Source organism: Ambystoma mexicanum, chromosome 3p, assembly GCF_040938575.1.
Source record: "Ambystoma mexicanum isolate Mex_15411 chromosome 3p, UKY_AmexF1_1, whole genome shotgun sequence".
Classification (NCBI taxonomy): domain Eukaryota; kingdom Metazoa; phylum Chordata; class Amphibia; order Caudata; family Ambystomatidae; genus Ambystoma; species Ambystoma mexicanum.
This window is the reverse complement of record NC_090925.1, coordinates 879,568,892-879,592,930: the sequence shown is the minus strand read 5'-3', so window position 1 is coordinate 879,592,930 and position 24,039 is coordinate 879,568,892. Positions and strand designations below refer to the sequence as shown.

Below are 24,039 nucleotides of genomic sequence, written 5' to 3'. Positions count from 1 at the left end.
TGCTCTGAACGCAAGACAATCCTTTCTATGCAGTCCATGCACCCTTCAAACTTTTCCTGGTCCACTTAGAACAGGCTTGTCCAACCTTTTTGAATGTGGGGCCGAAGTATTAACTTGTTGTCACCCAGTGGGCCGGCGAGCCAAAAGTCAACAACCTCACCCAAAGCAGTATATTAAAAAGAGATATTGTGTGACCTCTGACACAATAGCATTACAGGCAGTGATAGCCATGCAGTCCCAAATATAGCTTTTGGTGTCAAGGGCAGTGATCAAAGGTTAGTTACTTGTGATTTCTTTCAGTGTATGTGTTAATATTTTTCTGAAATAGTGGGGTCGACCGAGCGTAGCGAGGGTGCTAAAAGGATCTAGGGAGGGTTTGGGGGGGGGGGGGGTCCCCCCGCCAACAAGAATTTTTTTCTCAAATATAGGTTTGAAATGGTGCATTTTATAAAAGAAAAGGGGACCAAAAAGCCATAAGTTTACAATCAGTTCTAAAGGGGAACATGAAAATTCCATGTCACCAACAGCAGAAAAGAACATTTTACAACACAACACATTTTAATGATCAAGGTGTACACAGTGCAAGACAGCACGGTCACTGATGTAACACATTGTCATGCTGGTTGTGCCCAAAATATGCCTCTGTAGCAACTTGTCTATGCTGGCTGTTCCCAATTTAGGCCAGCATTGTCCTGTACAAACTATGATTGATGCTGCCTGCGCATGTGCAGTGTGCCCAATACATATGGCAGCTTATCTCTGTAGTACACATTACTTCTGTGGTGATGAAAGAAGCATAATTCAATTCAACAGATAAAATGTGGAAAAGCGATCACCCAAAGGTGAACCTAATTGAAGAAAGGCAATGTGAGCACAATCTTAAAGTATGCAACCTAGCAGGCCTAAAGCACACTTTACCTTTTCTTTCCTTCACCAATAAAATCGGCGGGGGGGGGGGGGGTTTAGTGCAAACGCAGTCCCCACTACCAGAAATAATACAGTCGTGTATCCCGCAGGGGTCAGCAAATCCGATGTGCAATGGGTAAGCCTCACCCTGGAATATCTGCCCTTGAGATCAGATTCTCCCCTGCCAGCTAAGTAGGAGTTGCATGCAAGAGGGCAGGGGTTGGGTCAGTTCTGGAAGCCCCGCTAAGCGAGGGTGAGAAGGAAGGCCCTCACCCAACCCCCACCCCCCTCCCCCTGGAAGCGCTGAGTGTCTGCAGAGCTGCCTGTCCCTTGTGTAGTGGGAAGCTCGGGCAGGCAGAGCCCAGCAGAAGAGCAGATTGTAGCACAGTTCCTTTCTCCCATCAGGCCCTGCTGGGCCCAAGATTTGTATAAATATCGGGATGGCTCGAGCAGGCCTGTTGCAGTCTGCCTACTGGCCTGTCGGCCCCACACGGGCCCATGGCCCTCCTGAGCGGAGCTGCTCAGCGCTGGCCCCATTGACACCATCATAATCATCCGGGACCTAAACGGTCCACCACCCCTGAATCTCAGTTCTGCTCAATGACAATGCTGAAGCTTTGACATCTTTGCCGTAACCATATGCCGTGTTGTGTCAGCCGAGCCTGCACAGCGCCAAAGGCAAGTATTCCCTTGTCCGGGCCCAAAGGTCACCGAGTCTTCCAGTATCATCCACTTGGCACGGCCTACTGTTCCCAGCGTTTTCTACCCGCAAATCAGCACCACTGCCAAACAGAACTGCATCATTGGGGCCCATTGCTGCTGCTCTTCGACTTCACCCCAGCCCAGCGCAAAGGCACCCATGCTCCTGGTCTGATGCTGAAAAGCCTGGCTCTGCTGAGATCCGAAAGACAAGAACGAAGATATTTTGGGAACATAGTACTATTGTTTTTTGTGTTGCAACTGTATCAGCTCACACCTCTCCTGAAGAGTATAGGCTGCCCTCAGACTGCGCTACCAAAAGAGTGAAAATAAGTTATACCTGTTGGCTTGCCTGTTTCACTTTTATGATTGGGATCACTGCTGCATGGGTATTAGGCGCGTTACAAATAACCTATCATATCATACATCAGCAAGGTGTACGACTGAATTGGCAATGGGACTGCCAATTCATCTTCAGAGGTTGTGTGCAATAACGATCATTATATGGTTCAGAAAATTACCACATTACAACACTCAGCTATCCTCTGGTATGTGCTCACTACTAGGAACCTGTGGTTAGCAGCACGCCTTCCCTTTCCTAAAATTCTCAATTGGAAGACAAGTGTTAGACAAAGCGCTTGTATAGAAAAGAGTTTATTTGCAGAAGGTTACAATCAGTGACAGATCTCCGAATACTTCTCGCAGCAACATATAAATAGTAAAGGAATTATCCATCCAACCGTCTGTGTAAAATAGTTCTTTTTAAATGCCACAGGGGTTAACATTTCATGAACGCTCCCAAATAACTGGAAAAAAATCCTACTATTCCATAATTACCTCAAACTGTAGAAACTTGGTCCAAAACCATAATTTCAAGGAAAAAAAACAGACTGGTCTTCCCACCTTTCTTCAAACGGGGGCTGCTAGTCATGACAAGTTTTGATCCCAACTCTCACCCACAAGATACTGCTATGGATTATATATATATATATATATATATGTACATGTAGAAAAATATTATGATTGTAAAAACAACCCCAAAAAAACACTTTGCATGCTAAGACAGGAGTTTGGGTCATCGTGGGCGAGCCACAGCGGATCTTGGCTCATGGGGGAGGAACTTATCAGCTGCGTTCTTCCAGAAAGTAATGACTTGATCAGAATTACTGGACTTCGCCATGCAGTGTTTGCTCTTGTGCATTCTGATCAAATCACCCTACGTAGTGGCTGGAACAGGGTGAGAACCCCAACATGAAATATTAAAATTAGAGGGGCTCGAGGAACTGGGACACAGTTAGCTCGCCGTCTGTGGCCATAACCTGAGCATAACAAGAGTACTGAGCCAGAGTTGCTACTAAGTGTGATGGGTTGGATGGGGGCAGGCATGGCAGAAAGATGGGATGCTGGAGAAGTACTGCAGAACCGAGCAAAACTTTCAGAGCTGCAATTCTCCCCTTGATAGCACACTGTCTACCCACTATCTGCCACCCACAAACACCCCACCCAACCAGGTGGTCTCCCCCATCCTCCCCCAGAGCATTACCCTCAAACATCGCCATTTATGAGTCAATAAGACGAGTTTGGCCATGTGCATAGAGGACCTTTAAAAAACAAAAACACGAAATAAGACCAAGTATAAAAATATTCAGTTGGGTCAAACACTGAAGTAAACATACCACAGCATGGGGCAACATTAAGGATTTTAAAAAAGACAATGGGACATCTTTGAACACAAACAGAAATACTAGTGGTGGTAGCAGCAGGTGTTTGAGGGAACGGTGAACAGTCAAATTCAGAGATGGAATAGTGAGGGAAGGCCAAAGAACTCCATCACGAGGGCCGCATCGGTGTCCAAGATATGTGCAGTGAAGCTTCTCTTTGAAATAATCCTAGTGACGAAGCTTCTCTTTGAAGTAACCCTAGTGACAGTGAGAAACAGCTGGATCTGGCAGGGTGCTGGTAGGCCCATCAGGCAGGCAGCAAGATCCAATGAGGTGCTGAGGAGCCCTCCAGGCACCAGGGGCAGCAGCTTGCAAACTAGGGAAACTCAGGAGGAAAGAAGATGTACCCTGATGATGTGGGGAACAATGGGGAAGCAGGATCCAACTGGGTTATTCAAAGATCGCACCAGAGAGGCAACATGTTCTGATGAAGGGCAGAGCAGCCCACCAGAGAAACCACATGATTTAGCAGGTTGCTTAAGAGACCACCAGAGAAGCTGCATCATCTATGAATTGCTTATGAGCTCTTCGGATTGCTGCCACATTCCAGAAGGATGGTGAGCCTCCTATTCAACTCAACAAATAGTAGGCTCCCTGTTGAATTGAGAACTGGCCCTCCAGGGGCAGGGGACAAAGCTTAAGGCAGTTTGAGAAGTGCAGCCCTCTGAGTAGCACTGGTCGTCCATGTTTTGTAAGACATATCGTAGGATGCCATGGCACCTTGGGTAGAGGGCTCCACACTGGCTGAAGGCGCAACCATTGGGGGAAGAGTCCTGTAGATGAAAAAGGGATTACATTAGGTTGGCTCCCCACAATTCATACATTCGTTCTCATTAACATCTTGCCCCTAATCCACCCCATTTTAAGCTTGACGTCGTCACCATGCTTTACAAACATCCTTGTGCCATTGCCACAATCTCACCAATGCAGTGCTAAGACATTGTCAGGATCCACAAGTTCCAATGATCCCAACACCAATGTTATGCCAAGACTCTTCTCTAACATCCTTATGTTAATGCTTTGCCCAGAATCCTTGTACTACAGCATCACCCTTACTCAGGCATGACAATTCAGCTTTATTAGGGCACTATTTTAACTAGAGCTAGTTAGCTATGTGTGCCAAAGTCATCCATGGAGTACTATTGGTCGACTGTCAAATTCAATTCTGAGACAGGGGCCTAGACTGAGGGTGTGTTAGATTTGCACTTTGGTGACTCTGACACCGATTTGCCAAGTGTTATGTAGATGATCGGGTGACAAATGCATGTGCCAGGAACCTGAAGTGCTCCAGATGTTTTGGACTATGACTCCCATGATCCCTCACCATTGACTGAATCTAAAAATCCATTTTAACAAGCAATATCCAACCTGTGGGCAGATTCCGAGAAGCAACCCCAGTGAAGTGAACAGGCAAAAGACACTGAACACTAGCCAAACTCTCAAGGTAGCATGACTGAGAAGCAAGGCTTAGAGTTCATGTGGGGTTGTGAATGGTTCAATGAGACACAGAGCACACTTAGTTAAAGTTAGATACTATGTATAAACAGTTATTTATTCGGCCTCAACACACTCTTGTTAATTTAAAGTTAGGTAATGTCACTAAATGTACACTATGCACATATCTATACATTTACCATGAAGTGCTCTTGCAAAGGAGCCCAAACAGTTTACTTTATAGACAGATCAGATTCAAGTAATGCCAGCAAACTAAGGAATAAAGTCAAGAAAAATAGCTAAGTATTCAGAAGTGTTAAAAACACTAATAAACTGCCCTATATAACATGAGGCCCAGGCACTTAAAAAGTTATTCTGTGTTAAAGAGCATGGGCCCGAGTGACCCATGAGTCACAAGGGCCAAAGCTAGCCGGTGTAGGGAGTTAGTTAGGAGTCTTAATAAAAACAAGTTTTGGCAAAGACAACATGTAAGTGCAAGTGTTCCAGGAATATACCAGAGCAAGCAAAGTTTGACTCCAATCTCAGCACATTAGAGGAAGCCTGGGGGAGAAGTGAGGGTGCAGGGGTTTAGGGGTATCCTTGGTCGGATATCAGCCAATCACGACCAGGCATTGAAGAGCTTATGGTGAAACTGATCAGTCCATAAGAATCTCAGGTTCCATGTGTTAATATCCCTGCAAAAATATCGCAATACTAAAATATTTCCATATTTTTGCAGCAATATTGAGCTATGGACCCTGCGGGGGACACCCCTGCATTATTTATAAATGTGTGGGGTACACCCCACAACCCCCGCTCCCACAAATCAGCCCCCCAAAAAACTACCATATGTACGGCGATATTTTTTGGTGGGGATAATATGGAGGGATACTGACTATCATTGCACGGAGACTATGTCTCTTGGTGGATTTCTACACAAGTCACCCTAAAGTGAGGTGTGGTTAGGATAACTTGTAGCCTTATAACTTTTTCGGAAATGGCTTTTTGATTACATTCATAATGTGCCTAGGATGGGCTTGTGGAAGCAGATATTTTTCTACCATGTTTTGTACTTTTAACTAATGCACATCTGCATTTACTGCAAATGGCTACTAAGAGCGGCTAGCACTCCAAGATAGTTGTGCCACAATGTTTCTGCCCGTCCTTTGGCCATTTTATTTATTGGACATTTGTATGGCACCTATACATATGTGTTTCCAGGCGCCACAAGATAGAATGTGGGGTGGAGGGGCATGTGAAATCAAGGAAGTAGAACAAAACTTATATTGGCCTTGTGAAAATCCTACCGTGCAAGTGCATGAGAAGCTGGTAAGTGCAAGGGGCAGGGGGTAGAGGGAGGAGTGCAGGAGTGGGGTACTTCTACCATTCTGGGAGAGTGAGGTCAGTGTATGGGTTTTGGCTTTGGTGGGAACCCTTGGGTGTCCCATCCTAGGCTGCAGAGTGTCTGGGCGGGCAGGAAGTGGGGGAGGAGTTTTCCACCCCCCCCTCTCCTTTGTCTGCCAGAGTGCCCGAGTAGAGCCAGCTCCCACAGGGGGTCTTGGCTGTCCTGATTTGACAGCCAAACGCCCCTTTCTGTAAATTGCTGAGAGAGATTGCAGAGGAGTGTGTGATGGAACTGTCTAAAAGGTAATGCTTCTGGAGTGAAAAGCAAGTCGACCACTGGAAGTTGAAGTAACCAAAGAAGAAGGCAACCAGAGATGCATGCAGACGCTTTGCAATACCATGAAGCAACCACTTCTGTCCGGACCCCGTTTTCTGTGCGACAGAGGAACTCCTGAGAGGACGACTCCTTCCCTTTGACTGGTGGGAAGAACCAGTCCAAAGACTAACTTTGATTTGAGCCATCTTCTGAGGTTCTGTGAATTTCCAGAGCTGCGGAACCTAAATACCAGGAGACCTGCTGTCGATTTCAAGTGAATCATCGTGGAAAGGCTGAATCCCTCCAAATCTTTGCTGAGCCTTCAAGGACACTCCAGAGATCCGATCAACCTTGCCCAGACCCCCTCAGAGTGCGGGACTGCAGGAAGCGAAGAAGAATGACCGAATGAAAAGCATCCTTTGTTGGTGCTGCAGAAAAGGCGCCAAAACTGCAGATTGATTGAAGAAGTTGGTGAAAGTCGTACCACTGGTGCTCCCTCGAGACTGCTGCTGAGAGACCCCGTCCATTGACCTGCCTTCAGTCATCAGACCAAGGAATCCGGAGATTGGGTCCAGAGCTGCAACATCACGGAGCATCCAGCACAAATATTTTCTTCTAACCAAAAGGTATGACTATCTTTCGTCAAACTATATGTGTAACTAAGAATTCATAATGTTGGGCATCTGCTAATGTAACCCTGAATCACGCCTCCTTACAAATTGCATGTATCAGCGCCTCGATGCCTAAGGGCTGTAGCGCGCCCTACAAATACAAATAAATGGTAGGGAAAAGGGTATTGCTTACATGATTACAGAAAGTCGCTCCAGAGCGTTGGAGTGCACATAGAGGTGTCCAGGGCAACCCCCTCTTACCTCCGACTAAACCGCTGCTTGTGCCCCTTTAGCGAGTCCTTCAACAGGGTCTCCAAAGTTGGTTAAACCTTCTATCTTCCTTCCTAGAGACTAGAAAGTGCCCACCAGAACTTAAGATTTCTTCTGCTTTGCAAGTTTTTAAACCGATATGAACTGCCTTTTAGCTAGAGATGTTTTTTTGACTTTACAAAACTTGCTGTGCTGCGAAACTGCCTCTAGAACCTGACACTATACTAGGGTAATACTAACCAACTGTTTTCCTTCCCAAAAATCACTCTTCTAGGTGTATGCAGACTAAATACGTAGAGGGCGCTAGAGAGCCGTCCAAGATGGCGGCCTCCCTGTGAGCTCCGTGTAGCTCCCACAAAATCCTGAACTATCGCCGCTTCTGTGGTGCTTAAACTGCATGTTGCTGCCTCTCATCTGTAGCCGAGGCGATTCCACACAGAACGCTGTGGCTAATCCATCTGTCGCCCAGCGGCTCACCCCGTTTGCCCGGCGGAAAAGAGCCCCCCCCTCCCTGTAGGCGTGGTGCAGCGGCCTCCGGCGGAGATGCTGAAGACCCCGCGGGTTGGGAACGGCCAGCTGCGGGATAGACCAGCGACTGGGGAGGCACCTCGGAGACGCCGGCCACGCGCCGCTGGAGGTCCAGACTATTGAAGTGAGCCGGCGAGCGCGGGGCCGCGGCACCGAGGAGCCGCCTGCAGGGCCTGCAGAGCCTTTGATGACCAGCACGAGCGGGAGGAGGGGCGCCGGGCGCCCGCTGTAATCCAGCCGGAGATCAGGTACGAGCGCCCGCGCGCCTGCACTGACAACCACCCGCGCAGCGGGCCCGCCTGAAACCCCGGTCCTCCAGAGTGACATAAAACCCATTAACAGCTGCCGAGGCTCTGAGAGACCCAGCGTCCAAGGCCACACACACACAAGAGCAACAGGAGTCACAGCCACACAGCCGAAACCATCCCAATAGGGCGGCCCACAGCGCAGCAGCAGTCCCAGAGCAGACGGTCACAACTACAGGGTACCAAAGGTGGCCAAAACAGAATGGTGCGGATGTCTCTGGCCAGACTGCAGGGGAGTTTTGCTGTGGGCTGCCCTCGAACCACTATTGCATTGCCAAATAAAAGAAGGTCCTCACCATTGGAGGGCACTGTATAAAGCGTGGCACACCTATTGACGGCAAAATGTGCGATGGGGTTCGATGGTTTCAAAGAGAATCTCCACTGCAGCACATGGCCGTGAAAAATAATTTCCCTCGGGCTGTCTGGTAAATACAACCTTGCGATTATTATTCTCTTCTCTTTTTTTCCATCTCTCAAAACTGCACTAGATTTTGACTAAACAATTATTTGCAATGTCACTTATTGGCTGTCTCTCTCATTGCCTTTCCTGTTATGTTTTGCATGCGTCTGTTGCCAAGTAGACCGCGCCACAGCTCTGCATGCACCGTGTCAGTTGTGCTTCATATAGTTCGTTTTTCTCTCTGGTGTAGAATACATGCTCAACATGAGTACCCACGAGTGAATTAGTGCATCAAGCTTATCCTGAGCGTAGGTTATCAAAAGTGCTGATTCAATAGATCAATAGAATGCGGGGTAAACGCTTAATAGAAAGGGTGAAAATGTTGAATAGAAAGAGGCTAAATTCATAGACTAGCGACATAGGCCATAGTACCTTTGCCAGGCACAACATTTTTAAAGTAAAGTCTCACATTTTAGCTCCAATTAGGGTCTAGAGGTGCATTTTCAAGAACCTGTATTGTAGCCGAGCAGGCCCCTGCAGTCGCAGGCACTAACAGCCCTCCTTTTCAGAGAAGCTTGCCGCAGAGCAGCGCTGGTGGGCTGCCACAGCTAACACAAAAGCCAATGTTAAAAAAATATTCTCGCCAAACATGAAAATTATAAAGGCAAGACCTGAACTAGCCCATAGCTAAGTCTAGAAATCAATAGAGCAGGGAGACGCAAAGGGAGGTAGGCCCGTGGGTATTGCAGATCAAGAGGGGTGATGCCAACAACCTCCTGGCAATTGGTAATTACCGGTGGTGACAGCTTAAAAATAAACACGGAGAGGTGGTACACAAGGGGAGGCAGGGGCTAGCAAGCATTGATAGAGTTAGCTGAATTTAAAGATAAAGTAAGACTAGATGTAAAAAGGAACTGCTTCAGGGTGCTTTAGCAATAGCAGAAATTGGAACACCGATATAGACCGCAAGAGCCTTGAGTGTTGTGGTAGATAAAGCAATGAAGGTGTGAGGCCAGTCACGCAAATTTAGTTATGCAGGAACTTTGTTTTATGGTAAATCAAGGCCTCCCCCGTGCATGGAAGTATTTCTGCAGCCCTAAATTGTCTGTAGCCTGGACGGGGGAGTTCGTGAATAGTATCAAAAATAAACCTTGATAGTGCTTTCAATAATCAAGAAAATAAACACAAAGTCATTTCACTAATCCAAAGAAATCAATCATCAAGAACCCCAAGGGAATAAGGCAATTCCCTGAAAACAGTGTAAGGAAAGAATGGATGCAGTCACACTGTGCGAGACTACACAACATGTATCTGCTTGGTATTAGGTAACCCACATGTTTGGCAAAGGTCTGTTCTACACAAGTTGGTAGTGTGACTGAGCAGCTAGGACTATCTCAAGAGGGGTAAATGTGAGCTGTAGAAATTAAATTCTTCAACACAAGTAACCAAGTAAAACATACACTCAAGGTTCCAGTTATAAATGGGCATTTATTTAACATCAAGTTTTAAATAAGCATTCTTTAAAAAGGCAATTTGTGTAACAATAAAAATATATTTTGAAAATACTTTTTTAGAATCAAAACCTAGTGTATAATGTTTGGATATGCTTCTTACACAATTCCGACACCCTGAGGGGACTTCATTCACAAGGACAGTAATGGCATTTATATATCATACTAGTTACTTTGCAGATTATGAGGCTGTAAATAAGAAAGGTTAAAGGAAGGAACATTTTTAAAACAGGCTCCCAGTATATGCGAGGACACTTAAATCTTCCAATGTAATCTAGACAAGCCTTTCATAGCAATAACAGTCTAAAACAAGTTACCACCTATCAGGGACAAACAATATCAAAGTCAATGGGCTAGCAGAGTCTACAGGGAGCCAGGAAAGCCAAAGTCCATTTTGAACAACCTATGGAGCTGAGGCACTTCTTGTTTGTTTGTTTATTGAATTTATAAAGCGCACCAGACCCGGGAGTAGCAGGGCGCAGCAAGGTTATGCAAGGTTTACAAGGTTACAACGTGTACAAAATCCAAGTAATCAAATTTCACAAAAGATATTACAATATACAAGTAGTCAACTTTCGCAGAAAGGACTTATTTACATCATAATCACAGGGAGTTATTTACATCCTAGTATGCACACAAATGCAAAAAAATGTACAGTCTAAGAGGCCGAGTCTAAGAGGCTGGCCGTACTGGAGTGCAAACATTTTCAGTGGAGACTAGTTCTCAGTCAGGTTGAGGTGGCTAATGAGGTTCTTTCTGAAGTGAGAATAGAGTAGGTCAGCTCTCAGCACATGTGGCAGGGAGTTCCAGAGCTTTGCGGCCTTCACAGGGAAACTATTGCCGCCGATCTTGGAGGACTTGAATTTGGGTACTAGCAGGCAGTTAGTATTGACGGTTCTGGTAGGTCCGCTAGAGGTTCTTCTAGTTATTCTGTCAATTGGGTAGCTGGGTGCAGCATTGTGCAGTGCTTTGTGCGTCAGGGAGGCGATTTTGAGTTGTATTTTGTTATGGGTGGATAGCCAATTGTTTTGGCGTCTAATAGGGGTCATGTGCACTCTTTTGTTGATGCTTAATGCAGCTCTGATATCGTTGTTTTGTAGTATTTGGAGTTTTTGGATGCAAGCTTTATTTGCACTACTATAGAGAGCATTACAGTAGTCTAATCTTGAGAGAATTGCTGCTCTGGCCAGTATTATGCAACTGCTGTTGGAAAGGAAGGGCCTACCTGCTCTAATAAGCTTGCACATGTAGGCTGTGGTGGAAGCCAGGGATTTCAGTCGTTTATTGAAGGACATTGTGGCGTCCAGGTAAAAACCAAGTGTTTTTACCTCTTTAGAGACTATGGTATTGTTGCCATCAATGATGGAGGCGTATTCATGACCTAGTTTGGCAATATTGGAGGGGGAACCAAGGATTATCACTTCAGTCTCATCATTCAGGCATAGGCCATCCATGCCTGAATGATCAGGTATATTCTATTCACCAACGCCAAGTCCCTGCCATGATCCCCAGAAAGTGGGAGGAGAATCTGCGTAATTAGTGTAGGTGACACCCAGAAGGTCCAAATCATCGAACAATGGTTTGGTGAATATTTTATACAGCGTGGGGGACACGCAGGAGACCTGAGGGACCCCGCACACGATTGGGGTGGGATCAGCGGCTGCTGAGGGTGAGAATACTCTGATGGTTCCGTCGCTCAGGAATGATTCTATCCACTTAACAGCACCTGTGGAGAAATTAGCTGCTGTGTCAAGATGCCTACAGAGGACCTTGTGGTCCACCAGATCGAATGCAGCTGAGAGATCAAGTAACAGTAGTAATGCTGTCTTCCCTTTATCTCTCAGCTCATCAATCTGAGTCTTCAGATCTATCAGTCGGTTTCTGTCTAATGTAGTGGTCGGAATCCTGATTGTCTGACCCCTAGGAGTTTGTGCTGTTCGAGGTATTTTTGGATCTGCAGGTATGCAACTTTATCCAGAATCTTTAGTAAAAATGGTACCGTTGTAATGGGGCGGTAGTTGGTGGCGATAAGTGGGTCTAGAGTTTGCTTCTACATGAGGGAGAACCCAAGATTGTTTGAGATTGACTGGGACGGTGTCCGATGCAAAGGAGGCGTTGATCAGTTTGGAGATGAAGGGAGATAGGTCTCTCGCGGCTTCTTTTATGATGTGTGCTGGGCATACATCTACTTTACAATTGGACGGTTTAAGAGAAAGGATGGTTTTTTCCACTTCAAGGATCGTGGTTTTGGTTCTGGTGAAGCAGAATGTATTATTTGGATCAGCAATATTTGTAATCGGTGCAGGAGAAGCAGTTGGTTGAGGCGGGCTCAGGGAATCTTTCTCATTTTGGTTTGAAGAGTATTTATTTTATCAGTAAGGGCTTGTTGTATCTCTGAACACCAATTGTTGTTTTTCATGCACATATCGGGTGTTGAGATAGGGGACTCTAGTTCTTTTAGGATTGTGAATAATTCTTTCACACTGGAGTTAGAATTGGCAATGCATTCATTACAGGATTTTTTTTTTGCCTGACAGATTTCTTTTTTGTAGTGTGATGCAGTGGACATTTGCTTCTTTTTGTTTTCATTGGAAGGGCAGAGCCAGCAGTCGGTTTCACATTTCCTTTTTAATAGCCACAAGTCCTTTAATTGTGGAGTGAACCACTTGTTAAGGTTTGCTTTGGCTTTACTAGCTCCCAGTTTAAGAGGGGCGACTTTGTCCAGAGTGGAAAGCATGATCTCATTGTATTCCTGCACCAAGGTACTTGGGTCAAGGTTGTCTGGCAGAGAGTTTAGTGTGGGTAGAATATTTGGGACCACACTGTCCACTGTAATATTCTTTTTCAGCCTGGTAAAACAGGCTGGCGCTACTTGAGGAGCTATGAGTATAGGTCTAGTAGTGGAGAGCGTCAAGGACACGAGGGAGTGGTCAGTCCAAGATAGGGGAGAAATAGAGGTAATAGTAGCTATGCAGTTGTGGTCGGCTACCCAGTCCAAAGTTCTACCCTTCATATGGGTGTGCGCGTTCACTTTTTGTGTTAATCCTAATGCATTGAGGGAGTTTACTATTTGTAGGGCCTGTTTATCCAAGGGATCATTGAGGCCTAGGTTAAAGTCACCAAGCAGAAGTACTTGGGAGGTGGGTTTGAGATTATTGGCAAGTAAGTTATGCAGGTCCTCATCAAATGTGCCAATGGGCCCAGGGGGTCTGTAAATTACGTGCCTGGTGAGTGATTGGGAGTTCTTTAGTGGTATTTTGATAGAGAGGGATTCACATGATTGCAGGGGGGCAACTATTCGCATAGATAGACTCTCTCTGGATATGATGGCTATTCCACCGCCTCGAGATCCATCTCTGTCTTGTCTGGACATTGTGTATCCTTCTGGGACAGCCAGCATGAGTGCAGGTCCTGCGGCATTATGCAGCCAAGATTCGGTTATGGCTAGGCAGTCTAGGCTGTCTTCCGTGATTAGGTCGGCTATGTCGATGGCATGAGCCACCAGAGACCTTGCATTGAGGAGAGCTCCTTTGAGGGATTGTCTACTTTGACTACGGTAAGGCAAGAGGTAGGGCTGTTGGGATCAGATGCCTTGGAGATGTGTGTGGTGGTCTTGGTATTAAATGCACAGAGAGTGGGTGGAGTGGTGGGCCGTTTGACAATGGTGGGTGTCATGGTCTGGTAGTAGTTGGTTTTCTTATTCAAGGGTGGTAGGGATCTGGTCAGAGGCTCGAATATTTTAGGAAGTCTAGCGCATAGTTTAAGATTTCTGTTGGACGTAGAGCAAGGGACCATAGTGTAGTCTTGTGAAGACTGGTAGTTGGCTAGGGCAGGGCTGGTAGGCTTAGGCGTCATGCTAGGAGGGTTGAGTAGGTGGGGTCTATTCTCAACTAGGAGGGTACTGTTAGGGTGGACTACTAAGCTGATGACCAATTGAAAGGTGATTAGGAACATGCAGGTATACAGGATATTATGGCCTTGCATATTTAGTAGTGATACGTAGATCACACTAGGCAAGTTCAACTTATGGCTAAGTGGGCCTAAAAGCACAATGTACAATGTGAGCAGAATGCTCTAAGGACGAATCACAACAGGAAGAAAACAATTTAGCTTTGTATGCCTAAAGCATAGTAGATGTTAAAGGAGCGGAGACCCAAAGGCAATACAGATTACAATATGTGGATGCGAATTTTGATGAAGGATATATCATATATCTCTTTGGCTCGGGGATTTGTGGCCATAAGTGTTTATCAATGGCTGCTGTGAAGACAGTGCGAAGGAGGTGCATTCAGTCTCGAGTAGGGACAAGCTTTACAGGCCCACATACAACTGTGTAGCGTTGACTGTGCCACCATGGTGTGTCAGTGAGGACGGACGTGACAGTACTTCTCCTAGTACTAGCTTACATCTTAATTAGAGCATTAGGCAGATAAATGCAGTAGTAGTACGTAACTATACGGTATGCTAGAGCAAAAGCTATACCTCAAGCTTAAAGGAATCGAGTTAGAACGCTCCTTAGCGCTTCATGTCGCGAACAGGCGCAAACAGGGCCTTTGTACGGTCTTCTTACAAGGCCACGGGCGCATCTGCCTGCCGGCGGATGTAGTATGCAGATTTATGGGGCTGACCGAGGCGCAGCCTCGCTGTGGTGTCGCGTCCCGCCCGGCATAGACAGGTCAGGCAGGGAGTGGGACACAGTCAGGCAGGAATCAAAGTCTTGCACAAAGTTAGAGAGTTAGCAGAAAATCACTTGTAAGGTCACAAGCTGTTAAGCTTGTGAAAGGAGAGTTGGAATCAACTCTAAAAGCAAGCTAATGCAAATCTTAACTGGTAAGAGCACAGCTACAAGACAAAGAGGCAAGTACCCCAAGTCTAAACAGTACTTCTGGTTTGAAGAAGAGTGGTCTGGATTATGTCCTGTTACAGCAGTGCAGACCCTGTGTTCCTGAGTCTCAGTCGTGGGGACAAGAGGGAGGACGCTTGGAGGGCTCCGACGGCGTTAGTTTGGAGGTCGGCGGCAGCTATGGGCTCTTTGCGGTTCAGCAGAATTTTGCGATTTCATCGCTTAGTAAACAGCACTGTCACAGATCTCGGATACTGGTCGACTTCCTTCACTCCTTGGGTCCTGCAGTCTAGTGAGGGGACTCAACCTCTGGTCATCCTACTTCTGGAGGGTCCTTAGGAGACTCCTGGAGCTTCTGGGCGGATTTCAGACGTTGCACGCGACTATAGATTTCTCAACACCTGTCCCTCGGTTCTTGCAGCAGCGAAGTACAGCCAATCAGGGAAAATGGTCCAGTGGAGTTAGTTTCAGGGTTAGTTGGTCCCACTAACTCAAGGGAAGACTTTGTCCCTTCCGGAGCTTCTCTGACTAATTGAAAAAGGAGTTTCAGCACAAAAACAGGGTTTCATCGGGCAATTCAAAGGTCCAGGAGGATGCAGCAAGCTTCATTCATAGTTTCTTCGTCAGGTATTTATCCCAGTGGTCGACTCTTGCCTCTAGTCCCAAAACCCTTACCTTTTAAGCAGGTTTCTCCCATTCATGCACAGCCTAGGCTGTCAATCACACAGCAGAGTGGCTGTCCTGAAAGGACAGCCATAGCAAAAACAAAGAGGTGATGGCTGGAAGGTTTAGAATTAATCTTAACCACTGGCAATGCTCTGGGCAACCCTCCAGACCACCGTTCTTCGCCTGCCAAGCCATTACAGAAGGGAAAGACCATATGCAAATCAGACTTGGCCCCACCCCAAAAGGGACAGTCCAGCCCGAACTGCTAGGCCACATCCCCTCTGCACGAGACCACAAGCATCCCCAAACATGTTTCGCCCTTGTTGGGGCTCATCAGTGAGGAGTAGCTTGGGTCTCAAGGCCCAGCAGGCACGGGACCCACGTCTGGGCATACCCGTCCCACTCGGGGTGACATAGCAAAAACAAAGAGGTGATGGCTGGAAGGTTTAGAATTAATCTTAACCACTGGCAATGCTCTGGGCAACCCTCCAGACCACCGTTCTTCGCCTGCCAAGCCATTACAGAAGGGAAAGACCATATGCAAATCAGACTTGGCCCCACCCCAAAAGGGACAGTCCAGCCCGAACTGCTAGGCCACATCCCCTCTGCACGAGACCACAAGCATCCCCAAACATGTTTCGCCCTTGTTGGGGCTCATCAGTGAGGAGTAGCTTGGGTCTCAAGGCCCAGCAGGCACGGGACCCACGTCTGGGCATACCCGTCCCACTCGGGGTGACATAGCAAAAACAAAGAGGTGATGGCTGGAAGGTTTAGAATTAATCTTAACCACTGGCAATGCTCTGGGCAACCCTCCAGACCACCGTTCTTCGCCTGCCAAGCCATTACAGAAGGGAAAGACCAAATGCAAATCAGACTTGGCCCCACCCCAAAAGGGACAGTCCAGCCCGAACTGCTAGGCCACATCCCCTCTGCACGAGACCACAAGCATCCCCAAACATGTTTCGCCCTTGTTGGGGCTCATCAGTGAGGAGTAGCTTGGGTCTCAAGGCCCAGCAGGCACGGGACCCACGTCTGGGCATACCCGTCCCACTCGGGGTGACATAGCAAAAACAAAGAGGTGATGGCTGGAAGGTTTAGAATTAATCTTAACCACTGGCAATGCTCTGGGCAACCCTCCAGACCACCGTTCTTCGCCTGCCAAGCCATTACAGAAGGGAAAGACCATATGCAAATCAGACTTGGCCCCACCCCAAAAGGGACAGTCCAGCCCGAACTGCTAGGCCACATCCCCTCTGCACGAGACCACAAGCATCCCCAAACAGCCAGCCAGCCAGCCAGTCAATCAATCAGGACTGGTTGCATTCAGGCACTCCTAAAGGTAAAGGACAGGGGTGTTTCGGGAACCTCCCTCACATCCTGCCTTTGCAGACACACTGGAGCCAGAGGCGGGCTTCAGAGCTGAAGCCCGCCAAAGGCAAAACGAACAAAGAACTCGGTCCTGGCGAAACACAGTAAAATCCAAGAAAGACCTCACAAACAGAAAACGGTGAAAAAAGAACACCGGGGCCATTTTGCCAAAATCGTCACGCATGGGTGCTATACTGCAGCTGAGTATTCAGCCTGCGGTAGAAAAGCACAATGGTAGGAAAACTAAACCACTGCCACCAGCCATTTAAAGTATTGAGGGTAACATAAAAAGTTACATAAGAAAGTAGGAGGAAGGGCTACTAAGTAACCCCACCAGCACTCCACATAAGATGGTGTGTGCTGGACCTACAAAGAGAAAAGTTAAGTCGAGTCAATTTCACTTTACTATTCTTGGGAACTGTAGTTAACACAAGAAAAGGTATTTAAACCTTAGCAGAAAGCCAAAGGATTTCCCAGTGACACTGAACTGAAGATGCTGTGTGTCACCATACAAAAAGAAGATGCCCATGGAGTTTGTCAGACTGCAAAAACAGTTAAAAAAAACAAAATCCAAATAAGGTGAAAACACATGAGAGGGAGAAAAAGGTCACACTCACTGAGGGGTTAACATTAAAAAGTCCCAAGTCCAGCAAAAGAGCTGGGGGTCTCTAGGGTTGGAGGATTTGAGCACAAAAGTGAAAATTATCCCCAACAATGCCTTCATTTTTTCAACGTATGGGGCATTCCCCTGTAACTATTTGAGAGTGTGGAATTTTTTTGATTCTGTGTCAAAAGGAGTTTGTGGTCACTGGAGGGGTCGTTTCAGGCAGACCACCTTGTTGTCTTGCGCAAGGCTTTGGAACAAAGAAAGTAGAAGTTGTCGGATGGCCATTGCTCATTTCGCATGGTACCAATTGTCTATTGGACCGACTGCACGACTGACTAGAATGCTTAATAACAAGGATATGTCAGTGTTAGGACAGTTTTTCTCAGGTCCAACTAACAGCTTAGTAAAACCATTCAACCGAGGCAGTACAAGACTCCACCCTTAGTGTAAGGCTGTACCACCCGAGAACAGGGTAGCGTAGACAGAGCAACCAGGCTTTACTTAGGAGGGAGAGGGCTGTAGAATCAGTACAAATTAAATTGTAATACAAATGGTCCAAAGAAACACTATGTATTGTAAAAATACATGGTTTATTTAAATACAAGTAGGCCCAGATACATTTTGGGGGCAACAAGAACTATCACATTATATACAACCACAATTACAAAAAAACCTTATGCTTGAAGGTACACAGACCAACGCATTTAACCTAATTTGGAACACCTAACAGGAGTTCTAAAGAAGTCAAATAATTACTTTTTAGATTACTTTCAGTAATATAGGGCTAGTAGACCCTCGCAGTTGTACCCTGACGCTCAACAAGAAATCACATAGTAATATCAACTGGACAAAATACTTTTCTGATCTATTGAAACAGATTCCAGGAACAGTATAAACCTATAGCTCTGATTCAGGTAACAGTTATTCCAAGGGAGTTGGACCTTGGGGTGTAATATTTAATTACAATTGCTTTTCAGTTCACAGACTAAGGGAAGCAATAAATAACAGTTCCACTCAAGGTAAGTAAAACCTATACACTTTTTATAGGAGCTATCAGCAACTTAAAAGGCAGGTGTAAAACGAAGACTCCTTTTGTGCCAGTCTAAAATAGACCCAGGAAAGCAAAACCCAGTGTTACACTTTATGAATGACTCAAAGTTATTCTAGGTAGGTAAAACCTATGGCAGACTTATTTTGGACAGGCTAAGAGCAAGTCAGGGGAAGCAAGACCCAGTTGGGGACACTCATACATGTATCCTAACAGGAATAGTGCAGTGAAACCAACAGCATTACTTTTGGGAAGAGGCACAACCAAATCACAGATGAGTAATATAACCTTATATCTACTCTGTTAGAATCGCGAAACAGTTTCTAAAGAGGTTACATATACTTTTCAGAATGGCAGAAAATGTCTAAGGTAAGTACGTGTTCGGTAAGATTTTCATAGTAATGGTAAATCTTCCTGACTTGTGTCAACCCCAGAACTTTTAGCTTTACTGGTGGATTATTTTTCCTTATACCTCTGAATGGGAACCTTTTTCCACACTCGCAGAATTGTTTACTCTTTTTATGGGTGTCAATTTTTAGACTCTCCATAGCGTCTTTTATAAGTTATCCTCAGACAACATTTTGGCAACAAGTGCCTGTTGTTGCTGGGTTGTCCTAAGGGCTCCCCCTTTTAACTTTCTCTGGCAAACCTTGAGAGAACTACAGTTCCCAAGGGTATAAAGGATCTTGGGATCCCTTTTACATTTTATTTGGTGAAACCAGCACACCCCACCTTATGTGGAGTGCTGGGGAGATACAATGTATCCCCTTTCACACTAAAACTAAATTCTGTTAGAGGGACAAGTTGATCTTCAATGGCTGGTGGCAGTGATACCTTTTACTAATTCGATGCAGCTTTACCGTGGGCTGTGTTCACAGCTGCAGTAAAGGCACCCAAGGGTGCCCATTTTGCCATTTTAGTGTTGCTTGTCCTCCCTTCTTCCTTCCCCTGACAAGCAGGGCTGGAAAGGAGTCCCTGGATTCCCTGCCCAGGCTCCAGTCTGTCTGTGAAGGCAGTAAGCTTGAGAGAAGTCCAAAACTCCAGTCCTTTGTCTGCCTCCTTGCCTGAATGGGGATACATCCCAGTGGGGGTCTGGCTGTCCTGATTGGACAACCAGACCGCCCTTTGTTGTAAAATGCCGGGAGAGCATGCAGAGGTTGTGCTGTAGTTTATGTTAAATACTCTGAACCTGGAAGCTTAAGACAAGTCGACCACTGGAACCAAAACCGAAGAGGATGATGAAGGAAAAGCAGCTGAGACGATTTCCATTGACCGGAGAGCCTGCTGTGTAACCTGAGCCTGCTCTAGCCCTTCCTTCCAATCGACCTGGGGACTCCGAAAACGACAACCCTGATCCAGAGACTGGTGAGACCCACTAGACTCAAGAAGACCTGTATTTTGAGCCATCCCACACCGTGCTGGGACCTCGAGCCATTGTACGGTGCATGGTCTACCGAATTCTGAATTTCGCTGAAACTTCGTGGGCATCCTGCTGGATCTCCAGAGACACGAATAAGGTCTGAAAAGTCCCCTCACAAGAGTGCTGGACCTTTATAACAACGAGAATCCGACCAGCAATATTCTGTCTTCTGTGCTCCTGTAAAAAGCGCCAAATCCACAGAGCCGCATGCAGCCATGAGGAAAACCTTGCCTAGAGCCTTCCCTGTTTATCCCTGCTGCAAAGTCCCTTCCAAAGTCCTGTTTTCAGTCACCACGACAAGGAATCCACCAACTGGGTTTTTTTGGCTGCAGATCCTAAAGTCCTCCTGCTGCAAGATCTTCTGTGTGGAGGTACTATGCTGGCTTGGGTATTTACTTACCTTAAAGGAATACTTCATTCAAAAAAGTTATTGTCCCAAATAGAGGCATTAATCAAAAACATACATTACATATATTTTTAAAGAAAGTTCCTATGTAAAGTTTTGAGCAAACAAGGCTCAAAGCGTTCAATGGGAGCATCCATTTTGTCATTTCAGGCAGCCTCCTCAGCTCATGTTAAGCTCTGCCCTGGCGGCACTAAACAAGGGGCAAAAGCCCCCTACTGGGAGCTTTTTCTTACTGCAGCCAGAGCAGAGCAGTACATGGAGGAGGCCGCCTTCACTTCCATTTTACGTTTTCAGTGCTCCCCAAGCCCAGGGAAGCACAGAAAACAAAATGAAAAGCAAAAAGCGATGGCGCTGAAATTGTAAATACAATGTTGTAGTATTTGTGATTGCCGTGGTTGGAAAACCAAGGAAATCATACATACAACAACGTTGTATTTCCGACTACGGCGGCTTTCGCTTTAAGTCTCCTGGGCTCCCCTGACCCGGGAGGGCCCACGAGACAAAGCGAAAGCCGCCGCAATCAGAAATACCACTTTGTTATATTTGTAAATGCTGCAGTTTTCTTTCTACGTTTAAAACGTAGAAAGAAAACTGCAGCATTTATAAATACAAAGTTGTATTTATGTTTGCTGTGGCTTCAGCTTTGAGTCTCCTGGGCTCCCCCGGGTCGGGGGAGCCCAGGAGACTAAAGCTGAAGCCACAGCAAACAAATACAACATTATAAATGCTGCGGTTTTCTTTCTAAGTTATAAAGAAAACAGCAGCATTTATTTTGCAGTGCTTTGAAAAAAGAATGAAATTTAAAGCACTTACCAGCAGCAGCTTGTGTTAATCTCTGCTCTTCGGCAATAATGAAGCAAAAGTCACCTGCTGGTAGCTTTTGTTTATTACAGATGACTGGCTTTTGCTTCATTAGTGCTGCAAGGGCAGAGATGAACACAAGCACAGGAGGCTCCTCCATTTCACAAAATGGATGCCTCCTAGTGCTTGAAATGTGTGACTTTGAGCCTCATTTGCTCAAAAGTTTACATGGGAACTTTCTTAATATTTTTTATATATATTTTTGATCATGGCCCATCTTTTGAGCCAATAAAATATTTGAGTGAACTATTCCTTTAAGTCTCTTGTGATTCATGTGTAGTTTTGGGGTGTTTTTCTGTGATTGGGAGGTCTCTCGTCCAGTTCACCCAGCGCCATTGCTGGAATCCTCCTAGGGTGTCTTCTGATATGATATGATAGTTTATTTGTATCGCGCCCATACACAAGTGTTTCAGGGCGAGACGAGGCAAGGGAGGACAAAAACAACAATCTTACTAGGCCCAGATACATTGAGAACGCGCAAGTGCAGGGGAGACGGAAGGGGGAAGTGCAAGGGGATGAATGAAAAAGTATCAAACATGTGATCAAAACAGGTAGTGCAGCCAGCAGGTGGCAAGTGCAAGAAATTAGCGTAGATAACTTGTCAATAAGTGCAGGTAAGGGGGCTGTAGTCTTGCAGATACAGAGCCAAGAGCAAGGGTTGCCTGGAGGCAGTGCAAGTATGCAGCTGGAATGGGCAGAGATCTGGGCCCAAAATCAGAGGGTGGCCAGATGCCCAATGCAAACAGAAGAGATCAGCAGGGGAGAGCAACAGAAAACGCAGAAGCAAAGAGGAAGGTCTTGAGGTGCTTCAGAAACCGAAGATGGTTCTCCTCAAGTTTCAGAGAGGCAGGGAGGCTTTTCCAGAGGGAGGCCCCAGCCAAAGAAAGTGATCTACCACTAACTCATTGCTTGGAGAAGCGACTGACCCTGAGGGAGGTGGAGGAGCAAAGAGCTTGAGTAGGAAAGTATTTCCGAAGGTAGAGTTGAAGGTATTGCGGCCTCAGAAGGCTTTGTGGACAACGCAAAGGGTCTTTAATATAATCCTTGCTGCCACAGGGAGCCAATGAAGAGATTTCAGGGCTGCAGAGATACGACCCCTGGGCTTAAGGTCAAGGACAAGTCTCGCAGTCCTGTTCTGGATGAGTTGGAAAGGGCAGAGATAAGTAGCAGGCACATTTAGCCAGAGGCTGTTGCAGTAGTCCAGCCTAGAGAGACAAGTGCTCTAGAGACGGTGAGCTTCTGGGGGAGGTAGAATACCTCCAAGGCGGTGCAATTGGTAGTTTGACTTCTTGGAGACGTCAGATGTATGGAGAAAAGGAAAGCGTGGAGTCGAAGATGACCCTGAGGTTCTTGGCCTCACAGGTGGGAGAGGGCCAAGGACCCTCAACTAACTCTAAAGTAAAATATTCACCTGTTTCAACAGTCTTCCATAGGAACTGGCCTTTGCTACTTAAGAACCTATCCGGACACTGCCTATTGGACACTAGACCCTAGTGACCCTGCTTCTGCCGCCAAGAAGACTCATGCTCCAAGAATAAGGGAAAGACTTAAGGGATTGGGCCTTTTGCCTAGAAAAGAAAAGTGTTTAAAAGTTACTTGTAAGAGTTGGTTGGTAACTGACAGAGTGAACAGAGACACACGTTCTTACTTACCTTGACTATGTGCACTATTCTGAAACGTATATGTAACATCTTTCTTTCCTTAGAAACTGTTTTGCCAATCTAACAGAAAGTAGATATAAGGGTATATTACTCACCTGTGATTTGGTTGTGCCTCTTTCAAAAAGTAATGCTGTTGGTTTCACTTTAATATTCCAGTTATGTCAATTGTATGAGTTTTCCCCAGCTGGGTCTTGCTTCCCCCGACTTGCTGTTAGCCTGTCCAGAATAAATATGCATTTGTTTACCTACCTAGAATAATCCTTAGAAGTCTTTACCTTATTCTTGGAGAATAAGTGTTCTCCGTGGCAGAAGGGGCGTTTGGGGGGACACTAGGGTCTAGTGTTCAACAGGCAGGTCAGGATAGGTTAAGTAGCAAATGTCAGAGTTCCTAACCAAGACTGTTAGAACAAGTAGGTACTTTACTTTAGAGTTGATGGTCCAGGGGCTTCACAGAAGACACCCTAGGAGGATTCCAGCAGTGGGCCTGGATGAACTGGACGAGAGGCCTCCCAATCACAGAACATAAAACACCCCCAAAAATACACTGGAATCACAAGAGACTTAAGGTAAGTAAAAACCCAAACCAGCACAGAAGAGGATTTTGCAGCAGGACCACTTCAGGATCTGCAGCCAATAATTCCAGTCGTTGAATTCCTTCATCAAGACGACAGGACACTGAAAGGACTTTTGCAGCAAGGACCACAGGGAAGGCTCTAGGCAAGGTTTTCCTCACGTCTGGATGCAGCTCTGTAGATTTGGCGCCTTTTTCAGGAGCACAGAAGACAGAATATCGCTGGTAGGATACTCGTCGTTTCAAGGGTTTTCGGACTGGAATAGTGCCTCTGGAGATCCAGCAGGATGCCCACGAAGTGTCAGCGAGATTCGGAATTCGAGTCATTGTTCGGTGCAGTCTTCCGAGGTCCCAGGGTATTGCAGCCCTGCAAGGTCACAGCATGGCGTGGAATGGCTCAAAATGCATGTCTCCTCGAGTCTAGTGGGACTCAGCAGGCTCTGGGTCGGGGTCATCATTTACAAAGTCCCCAAGTCGATATGAAGGAAGTGCTATACAGCAGGCTCCAGTTACACAGCAGGCTCTCCAGTCGCTGGAAATCGT

The 24,039-nt window shown here is 46.2% G+C and overlaps 1 protein-coding gene and 1 pseudogene across 1 annotated transcript in view; both read right to left on the bottom strand.

Annotated features, from left to right (window-relative positions):
- Positions 1 to 956: 956 nt before the first annotated feature.
- On the bottom strand, positions 957 to 1,102 carry LOC138581556 (U1 spliceosomal RNA; annotated as a pseudogene).
- Positions 1,103 to 2,243: 1,141 nt separating this feature from the next.
- LOC138581056 (phosphatidylinositol transfer protein beta isoform-like) overlaps positions 2,244 to 24,039 on the bottom strand; it is a 254,710-nt gene continuing 232,914 nt past the window's right edge. The window contains exon 12 of the mRNA XM_069652098.1: positions 2,244 to 4,099. The gene's annotated coding sequence lies outside the window, so the exon portion shown is untranslated. The remainder of the gene's footprint in view (positions 4,100 to 24,039) is intronic.